Here is a 20,749-nt window from a genome sequence, read left to right as displayed (position 1 = left end):
TTCTTATGGTCTTATGATAACCCGATCTGAGAGACAGATGTAATTCCCCCTGACGGTATTGCCCTGGACATGACTTTGAGAAAGTATTGTCAATGCAGTTGTGAAGGAGCAAATGTAAAACAATACCAACGTTTTCTGGTATTGTTTAATTGTCTGCCTACTGACATGTCCCTAAATCAATACAACAGACACACATTTTCCAATCTCCCTCGCAATCAAACTCCTCCACTAGCTGTCAATCAATCCCCAACCTGATCAATGCCCCTCTCCTAGCTGTCAGTGAATTCCCACCCCAATTGCCAATCATTCCCCTGCCTTAGCTGTCAATAAAACTCCTCCCCAGCTGTCAATCACTCCCCACCCCAGTTGTCAATCATTCCCCTCACCCAGCTGTCAATAAAACTCCTCCCCAGCTGTTTATTAAACTCCACCTAGCCAGCTGTCAATCTTTCCCCACCCCAGTTGTCAATAAAATTCCTCCCCAGCTGTTTATTAAACTCCACCCAGCCAGCTGTCAATCACTCCCCACCCCAGCTGTCAATAAAATTCCTCCCCAGCTGTTTATTAAACTCCACCCAGCCAGCTGTCAATCATTCCCCACCCCAGCTGTCAATAAAATTCCTCCCCAGCTGTTTATTAAACTCCACCCAGCCAGCTGTCAATCACTCCCCACCCCAGTTGTCAATAAAATTCCTCCCCAGCTGTTTATTAAACTCCACCCAGCCAGCTGTCAATCATTCCCCACCCCAGCTGTCAATAAAATTCCTCCCCAGCTGTTTATTAAACTCCACCCAGCCAGCTGTCAATCATTCCCCACCCCAGCTGTCAATCATTCCCCACCCCAGTTGTCAATCATTCCCCTCACCCAGCTGTCAATCATTCCCCTCACCCAGCTGTCAATAAAACTCCTCCCCAGCTGTTAATTAAACTCCACCCAGCCAGCTGTCAATCATTCCCAGCTGTCAATCATTCCCCACCCCAGCTGTCAATCATTCCCCTCACCCAGCTATCAATCATTCCCCTCACCCAGCTGTCAATCATTCCCCACCCCAGCTGTCAATCATTCCCCTCACCCAGCTATCAATCATTCCCCTCACCCAGCTGTCAATAAAACTCCTCCCCAGCTGTTTATTAAACTCCACCCAGCCAGCTGTCAATCATTCCCCACCCCAGTTGTCAATCATTCCCCACCCCAGCTGTCAATCATTCCCCTCACCCAGCTGTCAATAAAATTCCTCCCCAGCTGTTTATTAAACTCCACCCAGCCAGCTGTCAATCACTCCCCACCCCAGCTGTCAATAAAATTCCTCCCCAGCTGTTTATTAAACTCCACCCAGCCAGCTGTCAATCATTCCCCACCCCAGCTGTCAATAAAATTCCTCCCCAGCTGTTTATTAAACTCCACCCAGCCAGCTGTCAATCACTCCCCACCCCAGTTGTCAATAAAATTCCTCCCCAGCTGTTTATTAAACTCCACCCAGCCAGCTGTCAATCATTCCCCACCCCAGCTGTCAATAAAATTCCTCCCCAGCTGTTTATTAAACTCCACCCAGCCAGCTGTCAATCATTCCCCACCCCAGCTGTCAATCATTCCCCACCCCAGTTGTCAATCATTCCCCTCACCCAGCTGTCAATCATTCCCCTCACCCAGCTGTCAATAAAACTCCTCCCCAGCTGTTAATTAAACTCCACCCAGCCAGCTGTCAATCATTCCCAGCTGTCAATCATTCCCCACCCCAGCTGTCAATCATTCCCACCCAGCTATCAATCATTCCCCTCACCCAGCTGTCAATCATTCCCCACCCCAGCTGTCAATCATTCCCCTCACCCAGCTATCAATCATTCCCCTCACCCAGCTGTCAATAAAACTCCTCCCCAGCTGTTTATTAAACTCCACCCAGCCAGCTGTCAATCATTCCCCACCCCAGTTGTCAATCATTCCCCACCCCAGCTGTCAATCATTCCCCTCACCCAGCTGTCAATCATTCCCCACCCCATTTGTCAATCACTCCACACCCAGCTGTCAATCATTCCCCTCACCCAGCTGTCAATAAAACTCCTCCCCAGCTGTTTATTAAACTCCACCCAGCCAGCTGTCAATCATTCCCCTCCCCAGCTGTCAATCATTCCCCACCCCAGCTGTCAATCATTCCCCTCACCCAGCTGTCAATCATTCCCCACCCCATTTGTCAATCACTCCCCACCCCAGCTGTCAATCATTCCCCTCACCCAGCTGTCAATAAAACTCCTCCCCAGCTGTTAATTAAACTCCACCCAGCCAGCTGTCAATCATTCCCCACCCCAGCTGTCAATAAAACTCCTCCCCAACTGTTAATTAAACTCCACCCAGCCAGCTGTCAATCATTCCCCACCCCAGCTGTCAATAAAACTCCTCCCCAACTGTTAATTAAACTCCACCCAGCCAGCTGTCAATCATTCCCCTCCCCAGCTGTCAATCATTCCCCACCCCAGTTGTCAATCATTCCCCACCCCAGCTGTCAATCATTCCCCTCACCCAGCTGTCAATCATTCCCCACCCCAGCTGTCAATCATTCCCCACCCCAGCTGTCAATAAAACTCCTCCCCAGCTGTTAATTAAGCTCCACCCAGCCAGCTGTCAATCATTCCCCTCCCCATCCCTGCAGTTTGTCAATCAAAGTCGCGGCTCCGCCTCTCCCTTACGTCACCGATCGGCTCCGTCGCCGCCGCCCCGGTTCACGCTGACCTCAAAGAAGCCCCTCCCCGCTGCTCCGGGAACGAATATTAATAAGCGGAAGCGGAAGCGTCGCCATTTTATCGCGGCGGAGGGAGAAAATCGGCGGAGGGACCGGAGGGATTGGGTGAGTGAAGTTACTGGAGGTGGTGAGCGGGGTAGTGGAGTGAGTGAGGAGGGGAGGTTAGGAGAGGAGGACACTGAATGAGGGTGGTGTAGGGTGTGGTAATGAGGGAGGAGGGAGTTTCGTGTGAAGATCTCATAGGGAGGGTATGTAGGAGGGTAATGGAGGATGTCAGAGGTGACGTGTGTGGGAGTGAGGGTGAAGGTGCCAGAGGGGTGGGGGAAGGAGGGTTGAGTTCGGTTGCCGGAGGTGATGAGGGGGAGATGTAGTGTTTGTGTGTTACAGTGCCGAGGATGAGTGAGGTGAGGGGCCGGAGGGGAGCTGGGTGAGGGTGTGAGAAGGTGTTAGGTTCAGGATTGATTAGCATTCAAGCACACAGGAACACAGCTCAAGTAAACTGCATTGGAGGTGAGGACGAGAGGGGAGTGAGGTGAGGGGCCGGAGGGGAGCTGGGTGAGGGTGTGAGAAGGTGTTAGGTTCAGGATTGATTAGCATTCAAGCACACAGGAACACAGCTCAAGTAAACTGCATTGGAGGTGAGGACGAGAGGGGAGTGAGGTGAGGGGCCGGAGGGGAGCTGGGTGAGGGTGTGAGAAGGTGTTAGGTTCAGGATTGATTAGCATTCAAGCACACAGGAACACAGCTCAAGTAAACTGCATTGGAGGTGAGGACGAGAGGGGAGTGTGGTGAGGGGCCGGAGGGGAGCTGGGTGAGGGTGTGAGAAGGTGTTACGTTCAGGATTGATTAGCATTCAAGCACACAGGAACACAGCTCAAGTAAACTGCATTGGAGGTGAGGACGAGAGGGGAGTGTGGTGAGGGGCCGGAGGGGAGCTGGGTGAGGGTGTGAGAAGGTGTTACGTTCAGGATTGATTAGCATTCAAGCACACAGGAACACAGCTCAAGTAAACTGCATTGGAGGTGAGGACGAGAGGGGAGTGTGGGCGGGAGAGATGGATGACGCGTGCGTGGATTTGAGTGAGAAAGCGGTAGAGAGGGAAGCACAGCGTTGCACATAACGCACGAACTGAGGAAAGTAATTAATTCTACAAATGAATTACTCATAGATAATCAAAGTAAGTGTATAAATGAAATATTGTAGGGTGCAGGATAAATCATCTAGTGTCACTTTGAATGCAGTGCCGCAGGGAGTTCAGTAGTTTGGTGGCCTGAGGGAAGAACCTGTCCATTGTTGTCTTTATGCCTCAGAGTCTCCTGCCTGATGGTAGAAAGTCAAAGAGTATGCTGGATGGATGGGTGGGATCCTTAATGACACTGAGGGCCGTGTATACACAGCGCTGCTGATAAATGTCCCTGATGGATGGTAGGGAGATCTCTGTGATCCTCTCACCATTCTCACGGTCCTTTGTAGGTGCTTCCGGTCCGATGCTCGGCTGCTCCCAGAGCAGATGGAGATGCAGCCGCTTGTGCTCCTGTGGTGCCCCAATCTCCTCAGGAAGTGGAGGCTGTGCTTTCTCAGACAGGGTGGTGATAGTGAGGTGAGATCAAGGAGGGGAGGGAGAGAAGATGAGAGTGAGGGATAGAGAGTGAGTGTGAAGGGAAGTTGGGAGGTGGTGGGAACGACAGGATGAGAAGTGGACAGGGTAGGGATGGGAGACACTGATGGAAGGTGGGGGGAGGCCATAGAGTTGGAGAAGCTGAAACTGGAAGGAAGGGGCTGATCAGGGAAATTTGCACTAAGGATTGAATCTCCTCCCACAGAAAGAGAGAGAGAGTATGCACCAGCATTCTCTTGTTAAATAATCAGTATCTGGTTTGATATCACTAGCATATGTCATGCAATGGGTTGTTTTGTGATAACAGTACAGTTCATTACATAATAAACTATACTGAGGTGGTTCATTATCCATTCAGAAATGTGATGATAGAGGGAAAGAAGCTGTTCTCTCCTCTCTTCCCCCCCCCCCACAATTTTGAGAATCTCACAAAAGAGGGAGCACTCCCCACTTCCTCAGGAGGCGAAACAAATTCAGCACGTCCCCATCGACTTTCACAGATGCCCCACAGAAAGCATCTGATCCGGATCATCACAGCTCGGAACGGCAACTGCTCCGCCCGGGACCGCAGGAAACCGCAGAGAGTTGTGGACACACAGCTCAGCACAGCACGGAAACCAGTCTCCCCTCCATGGACTCTGTCCACACTTCCCACTGTCTCAGTAAAACAGCCAGCGTGATCAAATACCTCACCCACACCGGACATTCTCTCTAACCTCCCCCCCCCCCCCCCCCGGGCAGAAGATACAAAAGCCTGAAAGCACGTCCCACCAGGCTCGAGGACAGCTTCTACCCCGCTGTTATCAGACTATTGAACGGTCCCCCAGTACGATAAGACAGCTTCTACACCGCTGTTATCAGACTATTGAACGGTCCCCCAGTACGATAAGACAGCTTCTACCCCGCTGTTATCAGACTATTGAACGGTCCCACCAGGCTCGAGGACAGCTTCTACCCCGCTGTTATCAGACTATTGAACGGTCCCCCAGTACGATAAGACAGCTTCTACACCGCTGTTATCAGACTATTGAACGGCCCCCCAGTACGATAAGACAGCTTCTACCCCGCTGTTATCAGACTATTGAATGGTCCCCCAATATGATAAGACAGCTTCTACCCCGCTGTTATCAGACTATTGAACGGCCCCCCAGTACGATAAGACAGCTTCTACCCCGCTGTTATCAGACTATTGAACGGCCCCCCAGTACGATAAGACAGCTTCTACCCCGCTGTTATCAGACTATTGAATGGTCCCCCAATACGATAAGACAGCTTCTACCCCGCTGTTATCAGACTATTGAACGGCCCCCCAGTACGATAAGACAGCTTCTACCCCGCTGTTATCAGACTATTGAACGGTCCCCCAATACGATAAGACAGCTTCTACCCCGCTGTTATCAGACTATTAAACGGTCCCGCAGTACGATAAGACAGCTTCTACCCCGCTGTTATCAGACTATTGAACGGTCCCACAGTACGATAAGACAGCTTCTACCCCGGTGTTATCAGACTATTGAACGGTTCCCCAGTACGATAAGACAGCTTCTACCCCGCTGTTATCAGACTATTGAACGGTCCCCCAATACGATAAGACAGCTTCTACCCCGCTGTTATGAGACTATTGAACGGTCCCCCAGTACGATAAGACAGCTTCTACCCCGCTGTTATCAGACTATTGAATGGTCCCCCAGTACGATAAGACAGCTTCTACCCCGCTGTTATCAGACTATTGAACGGTCCCCCAGTACGATAATAAAGCTTCTACCCCGCTGTTATCAGACTATTGAACGGTCCCCCAGTACGATAAGACAGCTTCTAGCCCGCTGTTATCAGACTATTGAACGGTCCCCCAGTACGATAAGACAGCTTCTACCCCGCTGTTATCGGACTATTGAATGGTCCCCCAGTACGATAAGACAGCTTCTACCCCGCTGTTATCAGACTATTGAATGGTCCCCCAGTACGATAAGACAGCTTCTACCCCGCTGTTATCAGACTATTGAACGGTCCCCCAGTACGATAAGACAGCTTCTACCCCACTGTTGCCATGAATGAACCTGACATACACTAAAAAATAAACCTGACAAAGGGTCTCGGCCCGAAACGTCGACAGTGCTTCTCCCTATTGATGCTGCCTGGCCTGCTGCGTTCCACCAGCATTTTGTGTGTGTTGCCTGAATTTCCAGCGTCTGCAGATTTCCTCGTGTTCATGATCTATCTCATGGTTTTTGCACTTTGTTCACCTGCACTCCAGTTTCTCTGTAACCCCAGCGGTATATTTTGCATTCTGTTCTGTGTGTCGACCCTCAATGTTCTGCTGAAGGGTTTGTGTGGATGGCAAGCAAGAGTGTTTCACTTCCTCTCTCTGCATGTGACAGTCATTAGACCAGAGTACATAGGAACAGAATTACTCCCTTCGGCCCATCCATTGACTCCTCTCCATGGCTGATTTATTATCCCTCTCAACTCCATTCTCCTGCCTTCTCTCCATAACCTCCAACGCCCTGATAAATCAACCTCCACGTGAAATATACCCAAATACTTTGCCTCCCACAGCCATTAGTGGCAATTAATTCCACAGATTTGCCACCTTCTGGCTAAAGAAATTCCTACTCATCTCTGTTCTAAACGAATGTTCATCTGAGGCTGTGTCCTCTGGTCCTAGACTCCCCCACTATGGGAAACATCCTCTCCACATCCACTCTGTCTGTGTCCTCTGGACCTAGACTCCCCCACTACAGGAAACATCCTCTCCACATCCATTCTGTCTGTGTCCTCTGGTCCTAGACTCCCCCACTACAGGAAACATCCTCTCCACATCCACTCTATCTGTGTCCTCTGGTCCTAGACTCCCCCACTATAGGAAACATCCTCTCCACATCCACTCTATCTGTGTCCTCTGGTCCTAGACTCCCTCACTATAGGAAACATCCTCTCCACATCCACTCTATCTGTGTCCTCTGGTCCTAGACTCCCCCACTATAGGAAACATCCTCTCCACATCCACTCTATCTGTGGTCCTAGACTCCCCCACTATAGGAAACATCCTCTCCACATCCACTCTATCTGTGACCTCTGGTCCTAGACTCCCCCACTACAGAAAACATCCTCTCCACATCCACTCTATCTGTGTCCTCCGGTCCTAGACTCCCCCACTACAGGAAACATCCTCTCCACATCCACTCTATCAGTGACCTCTGGTCCTAGACTCCCCCACTATAGGAATCATCCTCTCCACATCCACTCTATCAGTGACCTCTGGTCCTAGACTCCCCCACTATAGGAAACATCCTCTCCACATCCACTCTATCTGTGTCCTCTGGTCCTAGACTCCCCCACCACAGGAAACATCCTCTCCACATCCACTCTATCTGTGACCTCTGGTCCTAGACTCTCCCACTATAAGAAACATCCTCTCCACATCCACTCTATCTGTGTCCTCTGGTCCTAGACTCCCCCACGATAGGAAACATCCTCTCCACACCCACTCTATCTGCGTCCTCTGGTCCTAGACACCCCCACTACAGGAAACATCCTCCCCACACCCACTCTATCTGCGTCCTCTGGTCCTAGACTCCCCCACTATAGGAAACATCCTCTCCACACCCACTCTATCTGCGTCCTCTGGTCCTAGACTCCCCCACTACAGGAAACATCCTCTCCACATCCACTCTATCCAGGTCTTTCAAAATTTGTTAGTTTTAATGAGGACCCCCCCCCCACTCTTCTAAATTCCAGTGAGTGCTGGTCCGGAGCCATCAGTCGCTGCTTATACGACAAGCCTTTCATTCCCAGATTATTCTCGTGAGCCTTCTCTGAGCCCTTTCCAAGCACATCCTTTCTTCAATAAGGGGCCCAAAACTGTCCACAATACTCCCAAGTGTGGTCTGACTTTACAAAGTCCATGCTTTTGTATTCTAGTCCTCTTGAGTGGAATGCTTACATCACATTTGCCTTCCCCACCACAGACTCAACCTGCAAGTTAAACCACAAGCCCCTCTGACCCCAGCAGTGATTTCATGGTTATATTGTATTCCTGACAGGTCCGTTTCCCAGGGAGGAAATGGCTCACATACTGATCCTGGCCAGTGACCTGGTTCACGGACAACACTCAAATGCAGTACTGTTGACAGTGAAGATCTTTATCAAAATTTACAGAGGGATCTTGATCACATGGGGAAGTGGCAGAGGAACAGCAAATACAGTTTAATTGAGATCGGTGTGTGGTCAGCGGGTGCTGAATCTGCCTAATTCTTGCCACAGGTGGCTGTGGAGGCCAGTGCATTGGGTATATTTAAAGCCAAAGTTCTTGAGTAGTCAGGGCATCAAAGGTTACAGGGAGAAAGGAGGGGGCTGGGGTGAGAGGCATAATGCATCGACCATGATGGAATGGCAGAGCAGACTCAAAGTGCTGAATGACCTATTCTGCTCCCTAAGTCTTATCACGAGCAGACCACATTATCTAGATCACAAGGTAGAAATTTTTTACATTTGCTATTTAATAAACATGGTATTTTTTCAAATTCTCTAGTGGGTTATGGACTTGCACAGTGAGCTCCCCCTGGGGAGTGTTGTAGAACAGCAGTACGGGGTCCAGGCACATGGTTCCATGACAGTAGAGTCTAAAATAGACAAGGACTTTGGAGAACAGAAGGATCCAGTGGTCCAAAAGAACATAGAAATAGGAGCAGGAGTTGGTCATCCGGCTCATCGAGCCTGCCCCGCCATTCAATAAGATCTGTCTGTAAACTCAGCTCCATCTACCTGCCTTTTCCCCATAACCCTTACTATGTAAAAATCTATCTAACTGTATCTTAAATATATTTAGTGAAAGTATTAACTGCTTCCCTGGGCAGAGAATTCCACAGATTCACCACTCTCTGGGAAAAACAGTTTCTCCTCATCTCCGTCCTAAATCTTCTCCCCTGAATCTTGAGGCAATGTCTCACCTACCAATGGAAACAACTTTCCTACTTCTATTTTATCTATCCCTTTCAAAATTTTGTATGTTTCTATAAGATCCGCTCTCATTCTTCTGAATTCCAGAGAGTACAGTCCCAGGTGACTCAATCTCTCCTCGTAAGTTAACCCCCTCATCCCTGGAATCAACCCGGTGAGCCTCCTCTGCACCACCTCCAAAGCCAGTATATCCTTCCTCAAGTATGGAGACCGGAACTGCACACAGTACTCCAGGTGCGGCCTCACCAGTACCCTGTATAGTTGCAACACAACCTCCCTGCTCTTCAGTTCAATCCCTCTAGCACGTTCCATTTGCCTTCTTAATAACCTGTTGCACCTGCAAGCCATCTTTTTGTGATTCATGCACAAGTCCCAAGTCCCTCTGCACAACAGCATGCTGCAATCTTTCACCGTTTAAATAATAATCTGCTCTTCTGTTATTCCTTCCAAAGTGGATGATCTCGCATTTACCAGTGTTGTTTTCCATCTGCCAGACCTTGGCCCACTCACTTATCCTATCTATATCCCTCTGCAGACTCTCCACATCCTCTGTACAATTTGCTTTTCCACTCAGTTTAGTGTCATCAGCACTAAATTTTGCTATGCTACACTCAGACTCTCTTCCAAATCATCAATGTAAATGGTAAACATCTGCGAGCCCAGCACTGACCCCTGCGGCACCCCACTCACCACAGACTGCCAACTGGAGAAACACCCACTTATACCAACTCTCTGCCTTCTATTGGTTAACCAATCCACTATCCACGTCAATACACTTCTTCCAACTCCATGCAAATAAGTCTCTTGTGCGGCACCTTATCAAATGCCTTCTGGAAATTCAAGTATACAACATCCACCTGTTCCCTCTATCCACTGCACTCATTATGTCCTCAAAGAACTCCAGTAAGTTTGTCAAACAGGACCTGCCCTTTTCAAAATCTATGCTGTGTCTGTCTAATGGAACCACTAGTTTCTAAATGTTTTGCTATTTCTTCCTTAATGACAGCTTCAAGCATTTTCCCGACTACAGATGTTAAGCTAACTGGCTTATAGTTGCCCGTCTGTTGCCTACATCCTTTTTTAAAAAGTGGCGTGACATTTGCTGTCCTGTAATCCGCCAGGACCTGCCCAGAGTGTAGAGAATTTTGGTAAATGATTACCAACGCATCTACTATAACCTCCGCCAATTCCCTCAGCACCCTGGGATGCATCCCATCAGGACCAGGGGACTTCTCTACCTTCAGGCCCTCTAGTTTGCTCGTCACTATCTCTTTAGTGACAGTGATTTTATCGATGTCCTCACCTCCCATTTCGTCCATAATACCGTGAAGACTGACACAAAATAGCCGTTCAATGCCTCAGCCATTTCCATATCACCCAATATTAATTTCCCCTTCTCGTCTTCCAAGGGACCTACGTTGACTTTAGCCACCCTCTTCTGCTTTATATACAGTATTCATAAAAACTTTTGCTATCTGTTTTTGTATTGTGGTAATTTACTTTCATACTCTATCTTACCTTTCCTTATTTCTTGTTGTTCTCTGTTGCTTTTTAAAGTTTTCCCAAACCTCTAGTCTCCCACTACTCTTTGCGACTTTGTACACATGAGCTTTTCATTTGACACTGTCTTTTATTTCCTTAGTTATCCAAGGCTGGATCTCCCCGCACTTCCTGACCTTACTTTTGACTGGAATATACTTTTGTTGAGCACTGTGAAAAATCTCTGAAAGTATTCCACTGTTCCTCAACTGTCCTGCCAAGTAGCCTGTGCTCCCAATCCTCCCTCATCCCATTGTAGTCTCCCTTGTTCAAGCATAATACACTAGTTTTAGATCTAACTATTTCATCCTCCATCTGAATGCAAAATTCAATCATACTATGATCACTCTTTCTAAGAGGATCCCTGACTATGAGATTGTTAATTTTATCTGTATCATTTATCTGTAGGACTAGATCCAAGATATCATTTTCCCTTGTAGGTTCACCTCAAGAAAGCCATCACGGATACATTCTATGAAGCCCTCCTCAAGACTTCCTTGACCAACCCGATTCACCCAATCCATGACAACTGCTGTTCTGTTCTTACAAGCCTCAATTATTTCTTGGTTTATCGCCTCTGCCACTGCAGTATTTTTATTAGGTGGCCCATAGACAACTCCCACCAGTGATTTTTTTTTCCCCATCACTGCAGTATTCTTAATCTCTACCCAGATGCACTCAACATTCTGCTCCATAGATCTTATATCATCTCTCACAATTGCCCTGATCTCATCCTTAATCAAGAGTGCCTTTGCCTTCCTGCCTACCTTTCCGTATTACCTGATCCCCTTGGATATTTAATTCCACATCATCTCCACCTTGCAACCAGATTTCTGTAATGGCCACTGAATCATAAGCCTTGGTATTGATCTGTGCCACAAGTTCACTAACCTCGTTTCTAATACTACGGGCATTTAGATAAAGTGCCCTTATACTCATTGTCCTTTTAGAATCTAGTGACCTATGCGATTTTTGCTTTTTACTTTTATAAACTCTTACATTTTCCTTCACTAACTCTAGCTTTGGTCTCTGCATCGCCTCCCTCTTCTTTTCTGTGTGGGTTCCCATCCCCCTGCCATATTAGTTTAAAACCTCCCCAACAGCACTAGCAAACAATCTCCCTAGGACATTGATTCCGGCCCTGCCCAGATGTAGACTGTCCGGATGGTACTGGTCCCTCCTCCCCCAGAAGCAGTTCCAATGCCCCAAGAATCTGAAACCCTCCCTCCTGCACCACTACTCAAGCCACATAGCTATCTTGCTATTCCAACTCTCGCTGGCACATGGCACCAGTAATAATCCTGAGATTACCTACTCTTTAATTTATCTCCTAGCTCCCTAAATTCAGCTTGTAGGACCTCATCCTGCTTTCTCCCTATATCAAAAGAGGTGGGGCATGGCACCGTTGATCAGATATAGTGTCACGGCTGCAGGAAAGGTGGACACAATGGAGGGATTGTCTACAGAGTCTCTGTGGGTGGAGATTAGGAACAGGAAGGGGTCAGTAACTCTACTGGGTGTTTTTTATGGGCTGGCCAATAGTAACAGGGATAACGAGGAGCAGATAGGGAAACGGATCCTGGAAAGGTGTAATAATAACAGATTTGTCATGATGGGAGATTTTAATTTCCCAAATATCGATTGGCATCTCCCTAGAGCAAGGGGTTTAGGATGGGGTGGAGTTTGGTAGGTGTGTTCAGGAAGGTTTCTTGACACAGTATGTAGATAAGCCTACAAAAGGAGAGGCTATACTTGATTTGGTATTGGGAAATGAACCTGGTCAGGAGTCAGATCTCTCAGTGGGAGAGCATTTTGGAGATAGTGATCATAATTCTATCTCCTTTACCATAACATTGGAGAGAGATAGGAACAGACAAGTTAGAAAAGTGTTTAATTGGAGTAAGGGGAATTATGAGTCTTATCAGGCAGGAAATTGGAGGCTTAAATTGGAAATAGATGTTCTCAGGGAAAAGTATGGAAGAAATGTGGCAAATGTTCTGGAGATATTTGTGTGGAGTTCTGTATAGGTACGTTCCAATGAGACAGGGTAGCTGTGGTAGGGTACAGGAACAGTGGTGTACAAAGGCTGTAATTAATCTAGTCAAGAAGAAAAGAAAAGCTTACAAAAGGTTGAGAGAGCTAGGTAATGTTAGAGATCTAGAAGATTATAAGGCTAATAGGAGGGAGCTTAAGAAGGAAATTAGGAAAGACAGAAGGGGCCATGAGAGGGCCTTGACAGGCAGGATTAAGGAAAACCCTAAGGCATTCTACAAGAGGATAAATGAGGACATGAAAGAATAGGACCTATAAAGTGTAACAGTGTGTATGGAACCAGAGGAAATAGCAGAGGTACTTAATGAATACTTTACTTCAGTATTCACTATGGAAAAGGATCTTGGTGATTGTAGTGCTGACTTGCAGCAGACTGAAAAGCTTGAGCATGTAGATATTAAAGAGGATGTGCTGGAGTTTTTGGAAAACATCAAGTTGGGTAAGTCTCCAGGACCAGACAAAATGTACCCCAGGCTACTGTGGGAGGTGAGGGAGGAGATTGTTGAGCCTCTGGCGATGATATTTGTATCATCAATGGAGACGGGAGAGGTTCCGGAGGATTGGAGGGTTGCGGATGTTATTCCATTGTTCAAGAAAGGGAGTAGAGATAGCCCAGGAAATTATAGGCCAGTGAGTCTCACCTCAGTGGTTGGTAAGTTGATGGAGAAGATCCTGAGAGGCAGGATTTATGAACATTTGGAGAGGCATAAAATGATTTGGAGTAGTCAGAATGGCTTTGTAAAGGACAGGTTGTGCCTTACAAGCCTGATTGAATTCTTAGAGAAAGTAACAAAACACATTGATGAAGATGTAGTGTATATGGATTTCAGCAAGGCATTTAATAAGGTACCCCATGGGAGGCTCATTGAGAAAGTAGGGAGACATGGGATTCAAGAGGACATTGCTTTGTGGATCCAGAACTGGCTTGCCCACAGAAAGCAAAGAGTGGTTGTAGACGGGTCATATTCTGCATGGAGGTCAGTGACCAGTGGTCGGCCTCAGGGATCTGTTCTGGGACCCTTACTCTTTGTGATTTCTATAAATAACCTGGATGAGGAAGTGGAGGGTTGGGTTAGTAAGTTTGCTGATGACACCAAGGTTGGAGGTGTTGTGGATAGTGTGGAGGGCTGTCAGAGGTTACAGTGGGACATTGATAGGATGCAAAACTGGGCTGAGAAGTGGCAGATGGAGTTCAACCCAGATAAGTGTGATGTGGTTCACTTTGGTAGGTCAAACATGATGGCAGAATACAGTATTAATGGTAAGATTCTTGGCAGTGTGGAGAATCAGAAGGATCTTGGGGTCCGAGTCCATAGGACGCTCAAAGCAGCTGCGCAGGTTGACTCTGTGGTTGAAAAGGCGTATGGTGTATTGGCCTTCATCAATCGTGGAATTGAATTTAGGAGCCAAGAGGTAATGTTGCAGCTATATAGGACCCTGGTCAGACCCCACTTGGAGTACTGTGCTCAGTTCTGGTCGCCTCACTACAGGAAGGATGTGGAAACCATAGAAAGGGTGCAGAGGAGATTTACAAGGATGTTGCCTGGATTGGGGAGCATGGCTTATGAGAATAGGGTGAATGAACTCAGCCTTTTCTCCTTGGAGCGAAGGAGGATGAGAGGTGACCTGAGAAAGATGTATAAGATGATGAGAGGCTTTTTCCCAGGGCTGAAATGGTTGCCACAAGAGGACACAAGTTTAAGGTGCTGGGGAGTAGGTACAGAGGAGATGTCGGGTAAGAAGTTTTTTACTCAGAGAGTGGTGAGTGTGTGGAATGGGCTGTCAGCAACGGTGCTGGAGGCGGATAAGATAGGGTCTTTTAAGAGGCTTTTAAGATAGGTACATGATGCTTAGTAAAATAGAGGGTTATAGGTAAGCCTTATAATTTCTAAGGCAGGGTCGTGTTCGGCACAACTTTGTAGGCCGGAGGGCTTATATCATGCTGTAGGTTGTCTATGTTTCTATTAGTACCTGCATGCACCACGACAGCTGGCTGCTCACCCTCCCCTTTCAGAATGCCCTGCAGCCTCTCCGAGACACCTGGGAGGCAACACACCATACGGGAGTCCTGTTTGCAGCTACAGAAGTTCCTCTCTATTCCCCTTACCGTGGAATCCCCTACCACAACAGCTCTGCCACTCTTTTGCTTGCCTTCTTGCGCAGCAGAGCCACCCACGGTGCCATGATCCTGGCAGCTGTTGCCTTCACCTGATGAGCCATCTCCCCCAACAGACTCCAAAGCGGTACATCTGTTTTGGAGGGAGATGACCGCAGGAGACTCCTGGACTACCTCTTGCTACTACTCTTCCTGTTGGTCACCCTTTCCCCATCTTTCCTTAGATCCTTAAACTGCGGTGTGACCAACTCAATGAATCTGTTATCCGCAACATTCTCAGCATCTCGGATGCTCCAAAGTGAGTCCAGGCACATGTTTCCTTGAAAGTGGAGTCACAGGTCGACAGGGACTTTGGGGAGTGTTGTAGGACAGAGGGACCCAGGGACATGGCTTCCAGAAAGTGGAGTTTCAAGTAGACCCGGATGAGGAAGAAGCTGTTTGTCACACTGCCCTTCATTAGTCAGGGCACTGAGTACAGGAGTTGGGATGTTACGTTGCCGTTGTACAAGATGTTGGTGAGACCGCACTTGGAGTATTGCGTTCAGTTCTTGTCACCCTGCCATTGAGCTGGGAAGGGTGCAGAATACAAGGACAAAGTTCTGCATAGGGAGTTGGGTGCTAAGCTAAAGGCACGGGTTGTGATCTCAGGACTGATACCCATACCATATGCTAGTGAACCCAGAACTTGGAAGATTATACAGTTGGTGTTGGCGGGAGTGCGTAAGATTTTTGGTTCATTGAATTCTGTTCCAGGGAAGGAGGACATGCACCTGAACTGGAGGGGACTAATATCCTAACAAGAAAGTTTGTTAATGCTGCACAGTGGAGGTTTAAGGCAAACACGAGGTAATCTGCAGATGCTGGAAATTCAAGCAACAGACACAAAATGCTGGTGGAACGCCGCAGGCCAGAGCAGACCAGGCAGCATCTATAGGGAGAAGCGCTGTCGATGTTTTGGGCCGAGACTCTTTGTCAGGACTACCTGGGGGTTTAAAATAGAGTTGCAGGGTGATGTAACTAGAGTGCTAGAACTGTTATTGGGGATGTTGTGGAGACAGATGAGGATAAGATCTCAGACAAAGTCAGGAATGAAAAGGATGAGATGGTGCAACTCGTGTCCTGAACTGCCTGTATTTCAACGCAGAAAGGCTGGTGAGCTCAGGGTATGGACCAACACCTGGAGTTATGACGGTGTAGCCATTAGTGAGACTTGGTTGCAGGAGGGGCAAGGCTGGCAGCTCAGTGTTCCAGGGTTTCGTTATTTTAGACACAACAGAGTGGGAGGGATTAGAGGAGTAGCATTACTAGTCGGCGAAAATGTCACGGTAGTGCTCTGTCGGGACCAACTGGAGAAATCGTCTCGTGAGGTGTTATGGGTGGAACTGAGAAATAAGGGTATGACCATGATAATAGGCCTATATTTCAGACCACACAACAGTCCTAGGGATTTAGAGGAACAGAGACTTTTGCGAGAAACATTAGCTTGTTATAGTAGGTGATTTGAACTTTCCACACATTGACTGGGAATCCCGCACTGTAATAGGACAAGATGGGATAGAGTTTGTCAAATGTGTTCAGGAAAGTTTCCTTAATCAGTACTTAGAAGTCCCAACGAGAGAGCATGTGATACTGGAACAGTGACTCGGGAATGAGGCAGAGCAGGTGACAGAAGTTTGTGTAGGGGATCACTTTGCATCCAGTGACCACAATGCCATCAGTTTCAAATAAATATGCAAAGAGATAGCTCTGGTCCGCAGGTTGAGATTCTAAATTGGAGAAAGGCCAGTTTTGATGGTACCTGGCAGTGGGATTGGGACAGGCTATTCTATGGCAAAAACGTACTTGGTTGGTGGGAGGCCTTAAAAAGTATAAAGCTTGTGTGTGCCTGTCAGAATAAAAGGTAAAAATAACAATTGTAGGGAACCATAGTTTTCACCAGATTTTGAGGCCTTGGTTAGGTGAGGGGAAAACTGGTGCGTAGCAGGTGGGAACAGATGAGGTCCGTACGGAGTATGAGAAATGGCAGAGAGAGAAATAAGGGCTAAAGGAAGGCAGACAAGGTGAAGGAATATCCTGACGGATTCTACAGATGAGTTAACAGCAAAAGGGGCAAAATTGGTCCTGTGGAAGATCAGAGTGGTGATCCATGTGTGGAGCCACAACAGAGGCTTAAATTAAATTAAATTAATTTTTTGCATCTCTGTTTACTCAGGAGACGGACACAGATGCTATGAAGTGAGACAAAGTGCCATCAAATTTATGGACCCTATACAGATTACAGAGGAAGAGATTTTGCTGTCCTGGGGCAAAAGTCCCCAGGGCCTGATCGTGTGTTCCCTTGAACCCTGTGGGAGGCAAGTGCAGAAATTGCCAGACCCCTAGCAGAGATATTTAAATCATCCTTAGCGACAGGTGAGGTACCAGAGGACTGGAGGATAGACAATGTTATTCCACTGTTAAAGAAGGGCTCTAAACCCAAACCAGGAAATTATAGGGCGTGAGACTGACATTAGTTGTGGGAAAGTTATTCTAATCTAGATCTGTAAGTATTTGGTTAGACACAGAGTGATAAAGGATCTTAGTTTTTTCCAAAAAAGTTACCAGGAAAGTGGATGACAGCAAGTCCATGGATGTCGCCTACATGGACTTCAGTAAGGTGTTGGACAAGGTCCCGCATGGGAGGCTGGTCAAGACGGTCCAGTCTCTCGGCATTCCGGGTGAGGTAGTGTATTGGATTAGAAATTGGCTTTGTGGGAGAAGCCAGAGAGTGGTAGGAGAGGGTTGCCCGCTGACTGGAGGCCAGTGACCAGCGATGCGTCTCAGGGATCAGTGCTGGGCCCGTTGTTGTTTGTCATCTCTATCAACAATAGGGATAATGTGGTTCAATGGATCAGCAAATTTGTGCATGACACCAAGATTGTGGGTGTAGTGGAGGGTGAGGAAGGATGTCATGGCTTGCAGAGGGATCTGGATCGGCTGGGAGACTGGCAGATGGAATTCAGTGCAGACGAGTGTGAGGGTTTGCACTTCAGTAGGACCAGTGAGGGTAGGACTTACACAGTGAGTGGTCGGGCACTGAGGAGTGAGGTAGAACAAAGGGATCTGGGAATGCAGGTCGATAATTCATTGAAAGTGGCGTCACAGGTTGCTAGGGTTGTAGAGAAAGCTTTGGCCTTCATAGATCAAAGTACTGAGTACAGGAGATGGGATGTTACTGTATGTTGTCGTTGTATAAGGCTGGGGGAGGGGGAGTGAGTGAGGCCTCATTTGGAGTATTGTGTGCCATTTGGGTCACCTACCTACAGGAAAGATGTAAATAAGGTTGAACGAGTACAGAGAAAATTTACAAGAATGTTGCTGGTTCTGGAGTTATAAGAAAAGTCAAATCAAGTGCATTATTATTTAACTATGTTCTCTAATGTATAGAGGAACAAGACATTTCTTCAAACCAGGGTGTAAAGCACACAACACATGGTGACTTATGAAGGCAAGATAAAATCTACAGATGTATCACATATAAATAATACCCTAATGTGCATTAATATTAAATATTGCAAGGTACGGAACAGATTAACTAGTGGCACTTCGAACACAATACGTCAGGAAGTTCAGAAGTCTCAAGACTTGGGGGAAGAAACTGTTTCTCATTCTGACCTCGTTTTTATGCTATGGACTCTCCCGCCTGATGGTAGAAAGTCAAAAAAGGATGATGGATGGATGGGTGGGATCCTTAATGATACTGAGGGCCCTGTGTACACAGCACTCCTGATAAATGTCCCAGATGGATGGAAGGGAGACCCCGATGATCCTCTCAGCTGTTCTCACAATCATTTGAAGTGTCTTCCACTCAAGCTCGATTGCTCCCATACCAGATGGAGGTGCAAATTGTCAGGATGCTCTCATTGGTGCTCCATTAAGACGGAGCCTTGCTTGCCTCAGATAGTGGAGGTGCTGCTGTGCAAAGTGATATTAAAGGACCAGGTGATGTCATCCATGATATGAACTCCCTGGACCTTGGTATACAACTCTCTCTCTATGGAGGATTGTATTTGCAGAGGGGATGGTTTGATTGAATAGACTAGGACCTTAATCCCTGGAGTGTAGGAGAAGGGTAGATTTGATAGAGGAATAAATAATTATGAGGGGTAGAGACAGGGTAAATGCAAGCAGGCTTTTTCCACAAGAGTTGGGTGGGACCATAACTAGAGGTCATAGGTTAAAGATGAAAGGTGAAAAGTTCAAGGGGAACATGAGGGGAAAATACTTCACTCAGAGGGTCCTCAGGACGAACAGCAGGGACCCTGTGGAGTGCTGTAGAGCAGAGCGACCCAGAGGTATAGAGACATGGTTTCCAGAAAGTGGAGTCACAGGTAGACGGGGACCCTGGGGAGTGCTGTAGAACAGAGCGACCCAGAGGTATAGAGACATGGTTTCCAGAGAGTGGAGTCACAGGTAGACAGGGACCCTGGGGAGTGCTGTAGAACAGAGCGACCCAGAGGTATAGAGACATGGTTTCCAGAAAGTGGAGTCACAGGTAGACGGGGACCCTGGGGAGTGCTGTAGAACAGAGCGACCCAGAGGTATAGAGACATGGTTTCCAGAGAGTGGAGTCACAGGTAGACGGGGACCCTGGGGAGTGCTGTAGAACAGAGCGACCCAGAGGTATAGAGACATGTTTTCCAGAAAGTGGAGTCACAGGTAGACAGGGCAGTGAAGAAGACGTTTGTCACTCTGGCCTTCTTCAGTCGGGGCACTGAGTACAGGAGTTGTGACGTTATATTGTGTTCAGTCTGGTCGCCCTGCTGTAGGAAAGATGCCATTGAGCTGGGAAGGTGCAGAGGAGATTTACGAGGGACTGAGTTATGGTGACATTTTGTGTAGGTTGGGACTTTATTCCTTGGAGTGTAGGAGACTTGAGGGGTGACCTCACAGAGGTTATAAAACCACGAGGGAGATAGGGTGAATGTGACAGTCTTTCCCCAAGGCTGAGGAATCAAGACCCAGAAGACACAGGTTTAAGGTAGGGAGAGAGATGTAATAGGAACCCGAGGAGCAATTCTTTCACCCTGAGGGTTGTTCACCTATGGAATGAGCTGCCAGAGGAAGTGGTTGAGGCAGGTACATGGAAACTTTGGGACGGATATGTACCAAACTGGACAAGGTGGACAGGGACTAGATGGGCCGAAGGGACTCTGGGTCCTTCATGATGGATCCCACCTTCTGGAGGCATCGCTGCTTGAAGAAGTTGTCGATGGTGGGGAGGGCTGTGTCTGTGAGGGAGCTGACTGACTACAACTCTGTGCAGAGCCCCACCCTGTTCCCTACTGCAGGACTAGATAGACATTGCAGCTCAGAAACAGGCCCTTCGGCCCATCAGAATCATGCTGAACAAGGTCCCCATCCAATCCAGTGACAACTGACCGAGTTTAGCCTGGATCCCTCTAAACCTTTCCAATCCGTGTACCTGCCTCCTGTGACAGTTCATTTCATAAGTGAACAACTCTCTGGGTGAAAAAAAAATTGCCCCACAGGTTCCTCTATTGTGCTATAGGTTTTCTATGTTTTATAGGGGTTACAAAGGTAGGGGGAGGCTGTGGAGTTGGTCCGTTTTGCAAAATCCTGGTGCTGCACTGACAGGGAAATAGTTGAATAGATTTGCCGGCATATTGTACTCTGGCCTGTTCCCTGGCGAGTTGGTGGTGTCTTGTGCTAGTGAACGTGGAACTTCCC

The 20,749-nt window shown here is 47.7% G+C and overlaps 1 protein-coding gene across 3 annotated transcripts in view; it reads left to right on the top strand.

Moving 5' to 3' along the window:
• Positions 1–2,698: 2,698 nt before the first annotated feature.
• LOC132387142 (epsin-1-like) overlaps positions 2,699–20,749 on the top strand; it is a 28,405-nt gene continuing 10,354 nt past the window's right edge. Inside the window, exons 1-2 of one of the 3 annotated variants that reach the window (XM_059959494.1) lie at positions 2,719–2,840; positions 17,232–17,431. The gene's annotated coding sequence lies outside the window, so the exon portion shown is untranslated. Of the gene's footprint in view, positions 2,841–17,231; positions 17,432–20,749 lie in introns of all 3 variants that reach the window. The other 2 variants (XM_059959496.1, XM_059959495.1) reach the window with 2 other exon arrangements.

The sequence above is a fragment of the Hypanus sabinus genome, unplaced genomic scaffold (assembly GCF_030144855.1).
Source record: "Hypanus sabinus isolate sHypSab1 unplaced genomic scaffold, sHypSab1.hap1 scaffold_1561, whole genome shotgun sequence".
In the NCBI taxonomy this organism is placed as follows: domain Eukaryota; kingdom Metazoa; phylum Chordata; class Chondrichthyes; order Myliobatiformes; family Dasyatidae; genus Hypanus; species Hypanus sabinus.
The sequence above is the reverse complement of the archived record's forward strand: the minus strand, read 5'-3'. Positions and strand labels throughout refer to the sequence as shown.